The 17,267-nt window shown below is 36.7% G+C and overlaps 1 pseudogene across 1 annotated transcript in view; it reads right to left on the reverse strand.

The window, feature by feature from the left end:
- Nucleotides 1-17,267, reverse strand: part of LOC307189360 (spermine synthase-like) — a 462,966-nt pseudogene that overhangs the window by 339,572 nt on the left and 106,127 nt on the right. The window lies entirely within an intron of this gene.

Raw genomic sequence — 17,267 nt, forward strand, 5'->3', positions numbered from 1 at the left:
GTGAATATTACTATATTTTCAATTTGATTCCATGTGCCCTTCATTTCATTATTTCAGTTAAAAATTTGTTCTTTAAAATAATTTAAGAGAGACTTTTAAAGAGTTAAAAAAGTAAATAAAAACATGTAATGGCTTTTCCCAAAGAGCTTTACATTCTTGACACCAGCTAAAGTGTGATCTTTAGCCCTAAAATATACAAATGTGCGTGCATGTGCTTCAAGACTATTCATGCACTTTTGAACTTTTTTAGTAAAATAGTTTAGAGCACAGTCTGGAGGCAGGCTGCCAGGTTCAAAAACTGGTGTGGCTATAGCATCCATTAGCTCTGTGACCTAAGACAAGTCACTTAACCATTCAATCAGTCTGGCTTCCTCACCTATAAAAAGGTTTAATAATATTTGCTATTATTATTTTGATAATTATCATTTATTGAGATATTGCAGCAAACATAGATAAGTGTTTGCCCAATAACTACTTAGCCCTTCCTTCCTTACTCACAACCTCAATTTTATTTTATATGGCAAAGATTGCAGTTGAAAGTATTAACCTCTTTGCTATTCTTGGATTTGAACTTAAAATATCTGACACTGTTCAGGCCAGTGACATAAAGGTAGAAATCACTAGATCGGCATGCCAACTGTTAAGTTATTGTCATCTGTCTTGAAGCTAAAATATATTTTTTAAACCCTGTAAGCATTGGAAACCACCTACCAAATATAACAGAAATGTATAGAGCTAGGATAAGTTATCTGGCTACTCTACTTTTGTTGTACTGATACTTTAAAATTCAGATTGTGGCTTGTAAAAATGAGACACTTCTCATAAGATCTGCAATTATGTCTATATAACTTGTAAAATAATCAAGGGTTCTTTCATTTAATATGTCAATACTACATATGTGATTCAGGTTTTCATTTACCCTAAAAGTTTATTGGTTACTCTTTGAAAGCAAATCATCCTTGGTTTCCAAAAGCAACAATATAACATTTTAAGTATCTACCAATAAAACTGATATTATAGGACTAGCATCATGTTTATTTTCACATTTCTTCAGGTAAATATAAAACTTGTTTTTCATTTCCTCTTTCCCTAGTATATCATTATTTTTCCCAGACTGAATAAGTTCAGCTTTTCCTAAAAGGTAATTTTAGTCCAAATATAAAGGATATTATAATTTAGAAATTCAAAAGAAAGAAAAAAAGAGACAAAGTCTTTCTAAAAAGGAGAAATGCTTAGTAAACTTAGATTTGATGAAAGATGTTTTGTTTTAAACTCTCATGTTTATTCTCTGTTCTAGAAATTAGGGATAAAGAAGAAAGAAAAATATACACAGGTTTTCCCCACTACCTGAAAGTAAAGTATTCCTATGAAATCTTTTGTAAACTGAAATGGCATAAATTGAACAAGCAATTACTATAGGGCATATCTTGCTAATAAATGAACAAAACAAATGAAGCTAAAACACAGACACAGTTCTAAGCTTCTGTGGCTTGATACTGAGATGCTGAGCGTAGTTCCTGGGGAAGGAGCTTGGCAGTGCCACTCTCACTGCTCAGCATGAGCACTGCCTCTATAACAGATAGGCTCGCTGCTAAACAAACACTAAACACTATATTCAATTTTCCCCTTTTTTCCTAAAAGTGAAAATCCTCTTCGTATTTCTTTCTGTTATCAAAAACAGGTACTAACGTAGGTCTTTCGTAAATGCGAAGTAGTGTAAAGCAATCTTCTGAAAAGCAGAGCTACCTGTAGTTCCTACCCTCATAAAGTTTATATTTTAGTGTAAGATATAGAGTTAAATACTTAATTACATGATAACTTAATTACCATTGTAGTAACTAAGTAGAGAAAGTATGTGGTATCAAGGGAGACTATTAAAAGCAGCCAGAACCTAGGAGCCAGAGAAAGGTTTGATAAGTAAATTATATTTATTTTTATTTTTTTTAACATTTTTATTGGAGTATAATTGCTTTACAATGGTGTGTTAGTTTCTGCTTTATAACTAAGTGAATCAGCTATACATAGACATATATCCTCCCTCTTGCATCTCCCTCCCACCCCTCTAGGTGGTCACAAAGTACTGAGCTGATCTCCCTGTGCTTTGCGGCTGCTTCCCACTAGCCATCTATTTTACATTTGGTAGTATGTATAAGTCCATGTCACTCTCTCACTTCATCCCAGCTTACCCTTCCCCTCCCCGTGTCGTGGACTTGAGTAAATAATATTTAAATTGAGACCTCAAGGATCAGCTGAAGAACAGGGTAGGGAGGACTGGGACAAATGTTCCAAAACAAGTCAGTAGTATGCTTGAGAGCAATGATACAGAGTAGAGCACAGTGTGACTGAGCAACCAAAGAGCTAGATTCCAGCAGCAAAGAGGCAAGTTGTGTGGAATAATTCTTATTTGAATTTATTTTAGAATTTATACTAATTAGCACTTCACCTATTGTAATAGTAAACTTTATGTGTCAACTTGACTGGGCTAAAAGATGTCCAGATAGCTGGTAAAACACTATTTCTGGGTATGTCTGCGAGAATGTCTCTGAAAGAGATAGCACTTGAATCAGTAGACTGAGTCAATAACTTTACGAATGCAGGTGCTCATTATCCAATTAGATGAGGGCTTAAATAGAACAAAAGGCAGAGGAAAGGGGTACTCTCTTTGATTGAGCTGAGACATCCATCTTCTACTGCCCTTGGATATTGGTGTTCATGGATCTAGGGCCTCAGACTCCGACTGGTTATTATGCCTTAAGGACTCCTGTCCCTCCATATTCTCAGCCCTTTGGACTCAGACTGAATTGTACCACAGGCTTTTCTGGTTTTCCAGTTTGCAGAAGGCAGATCCTGGGACTTACTGGCCTCCATAATCACATGAGAGCCAATTCCTATAACAAATCTTCGCTTATCTATATCTATGTTCATCTTATTGGTTCTGTTTTCTGGAGAACTCTGATTAATACACATATATTATAGATTATCATTTATCATGATTGTCATATCAGTCAGGATAAGCTAGTTTATGCTGAGTAACAAACACCCAAATCTCAGAGGCTGAAAGCTATAGATATTTACTTCTTATCCTCACTAAAGATCACCACAGTTAAACTGGAGACCTTGCCCACTTTGTGATCTAGCCTGACAAAGCTGTAACTATCTGGGACATTGTAGGTTTCTGTGGCAGAGAGCAAAGAAAGCTCTGAAAGGACTCAAATTGACAATAAAATGCTTGACCGCAAAACAGCACAGGTCACTTCTGCTTACAATTAATTGGCCAGAACTGGACATGTAGTCCCACCCAATAGTAGGGTGCAAAGTTCAATCCTGCCATGAAGGCAAAAAAAAAATAGAAATACCTGGTAATACCTGGTAATGATGACCACATCACTGTTTTGTTTTGTTTTTTAATGGCTGTATCAATGATTTTAAGTAGAGGGTTAAAACATATATATTTACAAAAGTTTAGGGGAAAAAAGGACTGAGACTAAGTTAAAAAAAAACCAGAAATATTAACAACAGATAATTTATGGTAAAATTATACATAGTTTACATGTTATTTCATATACTTCTCTGTATCTTCTAAATTTTCTCCAATACATATTTTATTAGCTAGGATTCTTTATAAGGAATAGAAAAAAAACTCTCAAATTAAGAATGACTGAAACAATAAGGAAGTTGTTCAAAAACTGGAGGCAGTCATCAAGGGATGTTAGAACATTCCAAAATGTAAGGCATCTACAGTTTATCCTAATTTGTTGTTCAGATGTACATGGCTTCCTTCCCCTAAGGTCATTTCACAGTCCAAGATGTTTGCCAGAGCTTCAGTCATTATCTATTTTGAAGGAAGCAGCAAAGAGGAAGGGGAGCAGATCCTCCCTTTAAGGATGCTCCCCATTGATTAAGCATACTACTTCTACTAAAATCATCCTTAGCTACCTTAACTGGAAGAGAGGCTCAAAAATGATATTTAGGGCTTCCTTGGTGGTGCAGTGGTTGAGCGTCCGCCTGCCGATGCAGGGGACACGGGTTCGTTCCCGGTCTGGGAAGATCCCACATGCCGCAGAGCGGCTAGGCCCGTGAGCCATGGCTGCTGAGCCTGAGCGTCCGGAGCCCGTGCTCTGCAACGGGAGAGGCCACAACAGTGAGAGGCCCGCGTACCGAAAAGAAAAAAAAAAAAAAAAATGATGTTTACTCTAGATAAACATATACCACCCAATATCAGATCTCTTATCTCTATCATCAATTTCTTTTTCCAGTCCTTCTCCCACACTTCAATCTGAGATATCTTTCTCAAATGGTTATTTTTAGTGGTTCAGAAAATAGCCCAAAATCATTATCTTTGTATACATTCCTCTTATCCTCCTTGTCTTGTCTAATGATGTAACTATGTATACACTACAACTGTGATACACCAAAATCATAATCTCCTTTATTTTCAATAAAAGCATTATTCTGCTTTGGCACCTCCCTTCCACTGATACTAAAAAAATATTTTAAGACTTAATAAATTAGTGTAATCCAGTTTAAATCAGTCTCTTTCAGGGAAATATTAGGATAATTTACAATCCATAGTCCAAAATGGACTTGGATGAAGAGAGAAGATATACCATCATGGAGGGGCATAGGAGTGTTTGATCCTGAAACTGTCTTCTTTTGCTGCTCCATTTCATTTAGTATTTGGGCATTGATTTCTGTCCCTCTAATATCCACTGGAGTGTCTACAGCTGGTATAAATAATCAGCCTTGATCTTGGCATGGGCAATGCCAGATAATTGCTCCCAAGGCACTCAGCCACCTTCCTTGTTGCCTAGGTCTTTACCTTACATCTAGCTGGCACTGTAGATCCCCTGAAGCCAGGCAGTTATTCCAACTTAAGACATTTAATCCTATATCCTCTCTGAAAATGGCTTATAGTGTAACTCTACTTTCATACCTTCTAGAATTTTATTTTTAATTTATAAAGAGAAGCTTTGGAATGTACAAACCCCTTTCTCTTCCACCAAATCTTAGTTTACAAGGCCATGGTGTCACCAGAAACTCAAAAAAACTGGCTTTATATCTCAGAGCTAAACAATGATTTATTTATTTTGGGCATCATGTTCTTAATACATTGCATGGAGAAAGTACAAGGTGCAATTATTTAAGGGGAATTAAAGAGAAATCATTTTAATAATTTAAAAATATTGTCCCACTATATTCATCTCATGCCATAACTCCTACATATAATAAATGCATCTTATATTTTTGAGCAATTATTCTGTGCCAGACACTGCTTTTCAAGTGCTTCATAAGTAACAATCTAATTAAACTTCCCAACAGCCTTACGATTATTATCTTCCTATTTTGTAAAAGAAGAAACTGAAGCACAGGTAGGTTAGCTGCCCAAGGTTGCACAGATAATGTTCAGGGCCAATCTGGCTCCAGAGCATGTAATACCACAATGCTTTTCACTAAAATATGTTCCATAAACATAAATACCATCTAAAGGCTGATGTGTTCTAAATTTAAATATCTAGCCTTAAAATTTTCCCTAAACTTCAGACTCAAATATTAAGTAGTTCCTTCATTTTCACTTGGATCTCTAATAGTCATCTCAAAAATAGCATATCCCAAACAAAATACAGTTTTCCCTTGGTATCTGCCTGTGGTTCCAGGACCCCCAAGATCCACATATGCTCAAGTCTTTTATATAAAATGGTGTAGTATTTGCATATAACCTACACATATCTTCCCAAAACTTTAGATCACCTCTCGATTACTCATAATACCTAATACAATGTAAATGCTGTATAAGTAGTTGCCAGCACATGGCAAAATCAAGTTTTGCTTTTTGGAAGTTTCTGGAATATTTTTTTCCAAATATTCTTTGATCTGAGGTTGGTTGAATCCACAGGTGTGGAACCTGCATATACATGAGGGTTGACTGAACCTGGTTTCTATGCACCACCCCCTCCTGCTCGCACCTGTTCCTCCCATCATTCTCATTCCAGTAAACAGCTTCATCATTTTTCCAACTGCTCACACCAAAACAACAGGATCACTCCTGACTTTTGTTTTTTTTCTCACACTCCATGTCCAATCTACCAGGAAATCCTGTTGCCTTTATCTTCAAAATATTTATTAATACCTCCACTGCTACCACCTGAGTAACACACCATCATCACTTTCCTGGGTTGTTGAAAAACCTTGTACCTGGACTCTCTGTTTCCACTCTGCACCTATAGTCTATTCTCAACATAGCAGCCAGCACAATCATTTAAAACACATAATTCAGATCATTGATTCTCCTTCACTTAAAACCTTCTGATAGACTTCCATATCTCTGAGAATAAAAGCAAAAATCCTTAAAATTGATTGTGGCCAGGCCCCACTGCTCTCCATCTCACCTCATTTTCTGCCATTCTCCTCCTCATTCACTCAGCATCTCATTCATCACCTCTTTCCTCATTCAGCTCTAGACCCCTGGGCTTCCTTGCTCAAATGCACTAAGCATCATTCTGTTTCTGAGTCATTGTACTTGTTCTTCCCTGGCCCTGAGAAGCTCTTTCCAGATATCTGCTATCTTCCTTATTTCTTTTGGGTATCTATCTTGGATAATGTCACTTTATCCAAGAGGCCTTCCTGACCACTCTATACGACATAGCAATTCACCCCACCCCTTCCATGCCTTGGTGGTTTCTATCGCCCTTTCTCTGCTTTGTTTTCTGTCAACCTACTCATTACCATCTATATAACATCTGTTCATTGTGGGCCTCTTTACTCTAGAATGTAAGCAGGAAATGTAACTGTCTTGAACACAGCCATAGCTAAGAGCCTAAAATTTACCTTGCACATGACAGGTATTCAAAAAAAAGTTTGGTAAATAAATTAATGATGCACACAGTCATAGAGACTACTCAGAATTTCACAAATGTGTTTTATATTCCTTTGTCTTTATGTGCTCTATTCTCTATGCCAATAATACCCTTTTGCACTTCTTTCACTTAGTAAACTCCTGCTTATACTACAAAACTCACTTTCAGAATTGCTTTCTCCCAGAAATTTTGTCCATACTTAGAGAATACTCTTCCATGATACTAATCGTCTGCCACTGTCTTTGTTGATTCACTTGAGTGAGGGTCTTTTAGTAGACTACAACTTCCTTAAAGGCAGGGATCCTCTTTTATATAGTTTTTTTGTTTTTTTGTTTTTTGGGTTTTTTTTGCGGTACCACGGGCCTCTCACTGTTGTGGCCTCTCCTGCCGCGGAGGAAGCACAGGCTCAGCAGCCATGGCTCACGGGCCCAGCCGCTCCGCAGCATGTGGGATCCTCCCGGACCAGGGCATGAAACCCATGTTCCCTGCATCGGCAGGCGGACTGTCAACCACTGCGCCACCAGGGAAGCCCTTTTATATAGTTTTTTAACCCTTGTGATTAACATAGTTCAAGAGACTTAGTAGGTGCTCAATCCATATTTCTTGAATGAATGTATATGATCCCAAGAGTTAGGGCCAGAATGTAAACCTCTCAGTACCTTTTGCTCTAAGTACAACTAAAGCATTCTGAGAATGAAAGTATCATTTATGGAAATCCACAGCCAAAGAACTCAGCTAGAGAAGCAACCGAACCACAGAACAACTTACTTTATGACTTTGAAAGTTCCCTGACCCACCCAAATTCTGGATTCATTCTATACCTTTAACAGTCTGCTCCAGGTTTAATCCTCTTTTTGTCTGCTGGTTTGGTTTGGTTGGTTTGGTTGGTTTGATTTTTCCAAACAACAATGCGTTTGTATTCCCATGAGAGTTATTTTTCAGGGATAATTGATTTGAATTCTTCCCTTTTGGCTTATGCAAAAAACTGCAGAAATCTCCAAGTTTCTAGTTTTCCTGACTGTATACCAACCTTAGTGTGTGAGGGATAACATTAGATATAACAATATCCGCAGATTTAAAATACTACGGGTTTCCCACAGTCACCCATATTACCTGCGTAGGAAGTCTTTTCAAAGACCTAGTTGTTTTCTTACTGGATAGTCAAGAACAATTCAAACCCACTGAAAACCTATGGCTGTTTGATTATATAGCATTGTTTATGGTGACATTATGGGACATAGCACAAGTGCAGCACAAACTAGGCACTCAATAAACAACCCTTTACAGCCACATTATTTTGGTAACTCTATCTATACTTAGAGTTTCCTAGTTGGCCAGAAGAAGATGATACCTCAAGAGAGCTCTCTTACCATAGGAGAATTTCATAGAGAAATTCAGTCATGCCACTATTTTCTTAACCAAATTACTAATAATGTAACACGTGTGTAATATGTAAGAATTTAATATTCCAAGGAATATCAGCCATCCAAAGACCCAGATTCAAATCCTGTTCTACCAATTATTATCTATGTGATTGTTAGCATTTGCCTTTTATAATTTCTTCATCTATAAAATTTTAAAGTTGAAATAAATGACCTCTAAGACTTCCCACTATCAAAGGATCTGCAATGCAATGACAAGTAATAGCCATAACCAATTACCATGGATTATAAATTGAGAATATATTGTGCTATACTTTTTCAGATAAAGTTAATTTGGCATCTTTGTGGCTCCAATTTTTACCTCTCTTTTTTGTTAACTGGAAAAAATGACCATCTAGTAATTATTTTTCATCAAATTCTTTTGATTATGGATTTATTTGCATCAATTAATTGGAAGAATCAAGTGTTCAATGAAATATTTTATGTCTAGCAACATAATGACAAACTGTCAATTAAAGATAGATGTTAAGATCATATACACATATCAAACACATATTTTTAAGAATTCAAGCAATATCAAGTGATACCCAGAAACCTCAAACAAACAAACAAAAGAGCAGAAAATCACCTTTATAAAGCTAGATCCTTTTGGAGAATAACAGTCTAAAAAAGATTAGGCCAGAATAATAAATCAAGTGCTTCTTTGGAAGAACTAGCATATTTATTTAGACAAAAAACAAATTGTAATAAACCCTCAAGCTGCCTTAGGTCACAGCATGTGGCTTATAACCTAATCTAAGAAAAGAATTTGACAGATTCTATATGTTAGTCATGATAGAAATAATTTTCATGATTTAGGTGACAAGTCCTTTAATATTTTCACTGTAGATAAAGTAGAATGGAGAGATATATTACACTGCCTATCATGCTCTCAGTCTGATTTTATTCTATAGCTTCAGTTTCTTCTCTAGTTTTCTCCCTCGTTTGATTTTGTTCCCATTGGAACTGAACAGTAAATCACCTGGTTTGCTTCCCAAAAGGCCTGGATAGGATTGAAATAAGATTCATATCAATTTCCCTGGATCTGTGACTGAGAAGGCATTGAAGTTAGGGAGCACTCTGCCTTTATGCATGATTCAACTAGATTCTATGATTTTTGTGGTGAGAGTCATACCAGATATTTCATGGAGTCATCTCTGTCACCAGCTATGTGACCTTAGGCAATATACTTAACCTCACTGAGCTTTATTTTCCTAAAGTGAGAAATGAGGATAAAAACTGTACTTTATTTTTCATAAATTTATTGAAACTTAAATGAGAACATGTCTACAAAGCACTTAATAAGCTACCTTGTATATATTCTTTCAACAAATATTTACTGAGTTCCTACTATGATCCAGGATCTAAACTACAGAAAGCTCTCAATCAATACAAACCACTGTTATGTTTATTATCAGCAACAACATTAGCCCATCAATGCCAGTAGAGAAACATTACAAATAATTATTCATATTGTGACTTCAGGAGTCCCTTTGTTGGTGAGAAAGGTGTGGTAAGTAAAAAGTTACTTTTAACCCACTTAAAAAGGCATGCCTAGAGGAACAAGCTATGATGGTGCTTTTTCTAGATCTCTTTATTAAAATTACCTGGATTAGTTCTGATTTTGAAAGTAAAAACAGAGATTTGGTGCTCCATAATTAATATTTATTCATTTGATAGATTTTTAAAAGGTATATCAGGCTATTAGAGAAACAAACAGAAGTTGTCTTAAAAGAAGATATTTTAAATCTAGTAAGGGAAACAAAACATGTGTGTAAGAATCAAAGTGTATGATAAATGACACACTGATGACACAAGGTGCTAAAGAAGAAAGCTACATAAGTGTATACTAAAAGTAAGCCTTATAATAGCTTTAGTCTCTATGAATTCAATCTAAACTTGAAGCCTAGTACTGAACCGCCTTCCCTCTCACACAATGTGACATCATAAATCAAATCAGTTCTTCCAAATGGAATTCCCAAAGAGCAAATAGAGGGCCTCAGAACTGCCATTCTTGGAAGCTGCTGGTATTCAGACATTTTATGACTTTCCTTTTTAAACTGATTGTGAAGCCTCCATTTTAGTGAATTTCTTTGGTTCTGCTCCTCTTTCTTTGTAACAAAAGGGTAGTTATTTTGAGTCAATCCCTTGACACCAAGTGAAAAGAGAACAATCTTGTAGAGGAGAATTAGACACATTTAGAAGCTAAATATGGCACTCCTGTTAAGCAGTCTTGGAAAATTTCAAGGCAAAGGGATTCATAAGGAAATTGCAGTTGGGAAGAGAATAACAAGCATCTGAAAGTCAAAGAATAGGATGAGAGGAATAGTTACAAGTGCAAGTACAGAATCAGATAATTGAGGCAAAGTGTGTGCAGTGCCTTGAGCTCTTTAGAAGAAAGTACCACAACATAGAGAAATATTATTAGCTAATGCTGAACCTTCCCAATATAATCAGCAGCTGAGGGAAAGCACAAGAAAAGATCACAATGTAGCAAAAATTCATTTAAACTTCAGGGCATACAATTGTTTAGAAAAAGCATTCAAAATACCCTAGGTAGGTGAGAAATGGGTAGTTACACAAGTCATTTGCCCCACTTGCAGGTAAACTGTGACCACAGATGAGAACACCTTAAAGCAGTTTATTTTGCCTACACCCAAAGACATGATCTCCACTAGATGTATAGGCACCACATTTGTGGAAAGGTAACTGTACGTCTCAAATCATAGGTAGCTAGGAAATATAAATTAAATCATATACAAATAGATTTTAAAACATTTCCTCCAAAAAGTATTTCTAAATAATAACATTAGAATTTAAAGCTCTATGAAGTACTTCCATAAATAAATCCATGCTAGCTGTGCCAGAGTCTATGTTATTGCTAAAGATATAATGCCATGTCTTGTTCAAACTCTTGATGCTAAATCCCAGGTCACTTAATTTCCTCCCTCTAAGGTCCTTCTCAATATCTTTCTCTTTCTCTGGAAGATCTCTTATATCGCATGATTTAAATTACAATATATTTTCTGAGAGTACATCTCTAGTCGAGACTCTACTTCTAAACAAAACATAACCATATATTTTCCACTGCCTATTCCACTTATGCTCCCTCATGGCTTACAGGTACCTTATGCCCAATATAACCCAAACTGAGTTCATGAGCTTGACTCCCAAGCTTGTTTGTCCTCCAGTCTTCATCATTTTATGAATAGGTACCATTATGCACTTATGTTCTCAGCACAGTCCTCGCAGTCATCTTTGACCTCCTCTCTACAAAACCATCCTATCCCCCTGCCCTATCTAATTAATCACCAAATCCATATATTCTACTCTCTAAATGTTTTTAATGTGTCTATGACTGTAATGATAATAAGAGTAAATACTTACACAGCATTAACTCTGTGACAAGCCCTGTCCTAAGTACTTTACGTATATTAACTCATTTAATCCTATCAGTAACCCAATGAGTAAGTACTATTGTTACTATTTCTGTTTTACTAAAGAGGACATTAAGGCAGAAAGAAAGAAGTTAAATAATTTGCCCAAGGTAGCCTAACTGGTCTGGTGGAAACCAGGATTTGAAACCAAATAATCTGGTTTCAGGTTCCAAGTGGAATATATATACTACATATGTTGACTCTCAGAAATATAATTGAAGACTCTTCCACAACAAGTATATACTTTCAATCTATCTATATTTATCAGTTCAGTAATACAACTGTATCTTTAAAAAAAAATAACCTTAGTAATTCATGTTAAATACTCCGTCTTTTTGTTTCCAACCTCATTGACCTCAATCATGTTTCATTTTTAGCCACTCCAAAATTTCATTATAATCTTTCTTGATTCAAGCCGTCCCCTCCAGATTAGTTTTCGTCCTTTAAAATTTTTTATGTCTTATTATTCCACAGCACATGCCATCTGAATTTTACCTTCTTCATGTGTCTTTTCCAACATACCTAATTAGAAGAATTTACCTTTTTTGTCAGTGCTACAGAATATTCTCACAAAACAAAAGGAAAGAAAAACTGGAGTGCAAAACAATTGTCTTCCTTCTCTGTTAACTTGGTGTTATAAACTAAGTAGTTTCAGGTTTCACATATTAGGTTAACACAGGGACACAGAATGAAGAGGAAAAATAAGAGACCACAAATGAGAAGGAAGAGAAAATTCCTATTTAGAATGAAATTAATATGATCTTTAAAAGGGAAAATGACAATAGAAGAAAAAAAACAGACAAATGTATAAACAACTCTAAATACTGGCTCCATTGTCTGTTTCATGAATTCTACCTCACTGTTCAAAGGCCAACTCAAATAAAACTTCTCTGAACTTACCACCATGATAGCAACCTCAAGAATTCTCTCTCCCTCATCTACCTCCTAAAACATTTTATGCACTTTGGACTTACTTTTTCATTAGAGTATGTTTCAGGTTACATTATATATGGTGAGATGCCCACTTGCCTGATCCCACTAGACTTGTCAGCTTCTTCTGCCCTCGTGCCCAGGGCAGTGTTGCAGAGTACAAAGCATGTGGGCTCTGGAAAAGAACTAAGGTTGAATTATAGTTCTGTCACTTACTAGATGTAATATCTTCTCTCAATAACCTAAACTGTACAGTGGAGGTTACAATAACTCTCAGGGTTTTGGGGGAAATTTAATGAGATAGGTTGTATAAAGTTCCTGATATACTGTAGACATTCTGTAAAGGGAAGCTATTAGCTTTTTCATTGCAGATATACAAACGGTTCTATCAAGAACAGGAGGAGGAAGGAAGGAAGGAAGGAAGGAAGGAAGGAAGAGAGGGAGGGAGGGAGGGAGAGAGGGAAGGAGAGAGGGGCAGAGAGGGGGAGAGAGGGGGAGAGAGGGGAAGGGAGGGAAGAAAGAAGGTAGGTCTCAACTCCAGTCACTCAATGTTTAGTGCAGGGCTCCATTCTTTGATGAGGTTGAGCTAGGAGAAGAGATGGGTACTAGATAGGAAGAGGGACCTAGATATAAACCTTATTCTGCATCATATAAACCTCGTTCTGCATCATAAGTCCAAGACTTTATTGGGATAAGTGGGAAAAAGGGAGTACTGAAAATGAGGAGTCAATATCCAATGTTTGTTGGTGGTGAAAGAAATTGAGAAGAGTAACACAGGAGCCTGGCTGTGCAGATTGCCTTCCAGATTCTGAGTATATGAATTAATTCCATGGTGGTGGTGGGTGTAGTAAAGCTACAAATATGTATAGAAAAGAATTCCATTTTTATCCATGATGGAAAATGAACCCCTTTAAATGCTTTCGGTCATTTCTGAATACTCGGGGAGTGCCAGAGATCTGACTTCCCAGCCTACAGACTGGGAGTCCGTTTAAGCATCAAAGAGGTTTCTATGTTCATCATGGTATCAAACTAGAATTCAACAGCGTTGCCACAAGTGCCCCAAACTTTCCCAAATCAGTCTAGGATTTTACCAATAGACACTCCCATATAGTAGTACCAGATAACAAGGAGCACTAAACCTCTCTGTGTCCCTAACAATTGCTGAGGGATCTGGCACAGCCTCAGGGCAAGTTCTTGTTACTTCTCCCACAAGGAGTTGAATAATTATGTTGAACATCACAAGTGGGTGTGAAGAAGTGTTTGGAAGGGAAATGACACCAAACAGCTGAAGGAAAAGTACTGATGAAACAGTTGAAAAGAGAAGAGATGTAGAAAAGCAGTGAAGCAAGATGAAATTGCAATTCTCATAAATTTTCAATAGCAATTGGCATAAAATTTTTTAATATCTTTGAAGTAGAATACTTAATTTGAGGTCATGAAATGAAATTAACCAGCTCCCCAAACTGAAACTGAATATGTGATCAACTACTCATTTGCCCTGTGGCTGGAGGAAGGCAAATGAAAATGCCAAGATATGATTAACCCAAACTGAACTGGGTAGGAAGAAGACACTTGCCCATTTTAATTTGACTTATGGCTTAGCCACTGCATGGGGACCTTTGCACTGTTGTTCTATTTTACAGGAACTTCTAGAGAACAACCCTCGCAGCTGTGTTGATGCTTTTTTTCCTAAAGGAAAATATCAGAAGACTGGCTCTTTAGCACTATTTTAATTATGCTCTGCTTGAAAGTATTGTACATGTGTGAATCTTGTGATCACGACCTTAATTAGGATCATATTTAGATTCAGACTCAAACTGGACTGGATAATCATTTCCATTACCTTGTATTATATATGAGGAATCAAGTTCATGCCCGTTGTACTGGAAGTACTATATAAATACAGGATCTTATTAGTCTCTTGTTCTCTCCACCTCTGCCTGTTTCTTTCCCCTTTCTGAAACCTGATATTATGTGTGTTTAGGAAGCAGCAAGAAAATATGCACCAGTAGTTTTTTTGTTTTGTAGTGGGGGCGGTGGACAGGGGGAATAGAGACCACAATTTCAAAACACAGCTCTAGTCTGACTGTTCTCTAATGAAAGTTGCATCCTCTTTCAGGTGAAGGTGCTGCCACTGAGATGCATTGTTTTCATAAGTCCTATTCGGCCCAGCATTCTATTGAAATAAGGGTCATAGCTTTCCTTGAAATATTGAAGTATTTTACATAAGGAAATTTGATATGGTTAGAAAAGAAATAATTGCTTCTGTCTTGAGAAGCAATGTAAAGATGTAAAGAATTATGCTGCCTGTGATAACCTACTCAGGAAAATATTTCTCTAGCTTAAAAATCACATATAACTTGTAAGTGGTCGCTAGCTCTGAGGGGTTTTTTGGTGCATTAATATATTATTTTCCTTTTAAAGGTAATGAAAAATGAGTTCTAGGGGATTATTTTCTTGCCATAGGGAAGACTGATACAAAAGAGAAGTCCAGTAATGCCCCTCTGTGGCAAAAGCATGGCATAGCTACCTTCCTTTCACAGCGTGAGGAAGCAAAGCCATTTCAAGCTCACCTGGTCTCTCCATTTACGAATTAAGTGTTTTGAAACTGAACAGCTAAAATAGAAGCAATCTGCATTAAGCCCAGGGGTGTAAATGATTAATAAGAATATATTATGTTTAAATAAATCTAACTACTGCAAAAAGCTTAGCTTATATATATTCAGAAAATACTAATGGTGGCAGAATTTTAAAAGCATTTCCTTTTAATATAAGAACAGCTAACTCATTACTTAGAGAAACCAAGTTCTTGACCATGGAAAAAATCTTTAAAGGGTTACTGATGATATATACAGCGAGAAACAGTAAATATATTCCTTCTTTGTTCATTCCTTAGAACCTTAAATACTAAATATGTAACAAAAAGAAACAGTAGAGCAGGATAATTCCCTTGGAAACATCATGGTGTAGTCTCATAAAGTCAGCTTTATTAGTGAATATACAGAGGCAACTCCAGATATCCCATTATTTAGGATGAAGAATATTAGTGGCTTAATCATTCTGGCTTCTCATTTTGTCCTTTTAAATGGTCTCCCTTGAAGAAAGAATGAAAGATGAAAAAAGGAAGGAAGGAAGGAAACAAGGGAAGGAGGGAGGGACGGAGGGAGGGAAGGAAGAAAAATAAAGAAAGTGAGGAAAAGAGGGTGGAAGAAAGAAATATAGGCTGGTGGTATGAAGATCCCAATCTCTTTGGCTTTCTGTATTTCAAAATATAAAATACGTGCCTATATAAAGTGGGCAGTTGACAGAGTTCTCTGTATTATTCAATCCATTCCTAGTTTCAAAGAAAACCAAAAACATGTAGCCCCTCAATCGGCAGCAACACGTGCAGCTAAAGCTCTGGGGATTTGATTACTGAAAGGAATAAGGGACAACAGATGTTGGAAGACAACTAGCCATCATCACAGGGAGGACACACACTGATCCACCTGTGGTATATGAGACTGTCTGTGGTCTGTCTCTGCTCAACTATGCAGTTTCCCTATCAGAAAGGGAGTGGGGTTTTGGAGGATACAAGCTTCACACGTAAAGTGCACAATGTCACTCTACAATGGCAAGAGAGGCCCTCCGTGATCTAGCCTCTGCTCACTTCCACAGTCTAGCCTATCACTTCACCTACCCCCTCTCCCAACCCTCATAACACAAGTTTCTTATGTGCCTAAATTTCTCCAAATGTAAAACATTCCACACCTCTAGTCCTCTGCTCATAAATTTCTTGTCCCCTAATTTCTCTTGATTAATTGATAATCTTCACTGACAACTCTGCTGAGGTATACTATCCTCCAACAAAGTACCTCTACTCTGCACACTAAACTATAAGACTCTTCTGTCTGCTCCCTTAGTATCAGTCAAATCATTGTCATTAATGCTGAACATTATAAAGATGCTCCTCTACTTGACAAATGTTCAGGTTACAAGGACTCAATAATGTGAGAAAAGGGATACAACAAAAGAAAATAATGCTAACTTGATTCATTATCCCCATGTTATAAATGACAGTACTCTCAATGTGGCCTTTGGATAGTGTTCTGATCTGTGGCCTGTGCACTGCATTTGAAGCATTATTCTGTTATGTATTTATTTATAGTGAAAAGTGAAATACAAACATCTATATTTACAGTTTTATAGGATAAAAAAGAAAAAGAGTTGAGGTCAATCCAATCAACATTTACATACAGGAACAGATGAGTCTCCTAAGAAGAGAGTAGAGTAGGGGATAGGAACCCAGGCCTGAGGCACACCATGGATGGAGGTTAGGTAGAAAAGAAAGAGCCAGGAATGGAAGGAGTGTGAAGAGGTAAGGACATTGCAGGAAAATGACTACAATGTTCCCATTATTCTGTTATCCTAAATTTTCCCATGGTTTTGCCTCCAGTCCTTAAGTTTGTAAGATTTTATTTCCTCATTTTTCTCCAGTGCCATTGTAAAAGAAGAAGTTTTCTTCTTGTTTTATGGGGAAGAAAATCTTTGGTTTATCTCACTTTTATATTTCTGTTTACTTTTCTGTTAAAATAAAATGAAATTCTGATAAAAAATATTTACAGTTCTCATGTAACTGTAGATAT

The sequence above is a fragment of the Stenella coeruleoalba genome, assembly GCF_951394435.1.
Source record: "Stenella coeruleoalba genome assembly, chromosome: 7".
Taxonomy (NCBI): Eukaryota; Metazoa; Chordata; class Mammalia; order Artiodactyla; family Delphinidae; genus Stenella; species Stenella coeruleoalba.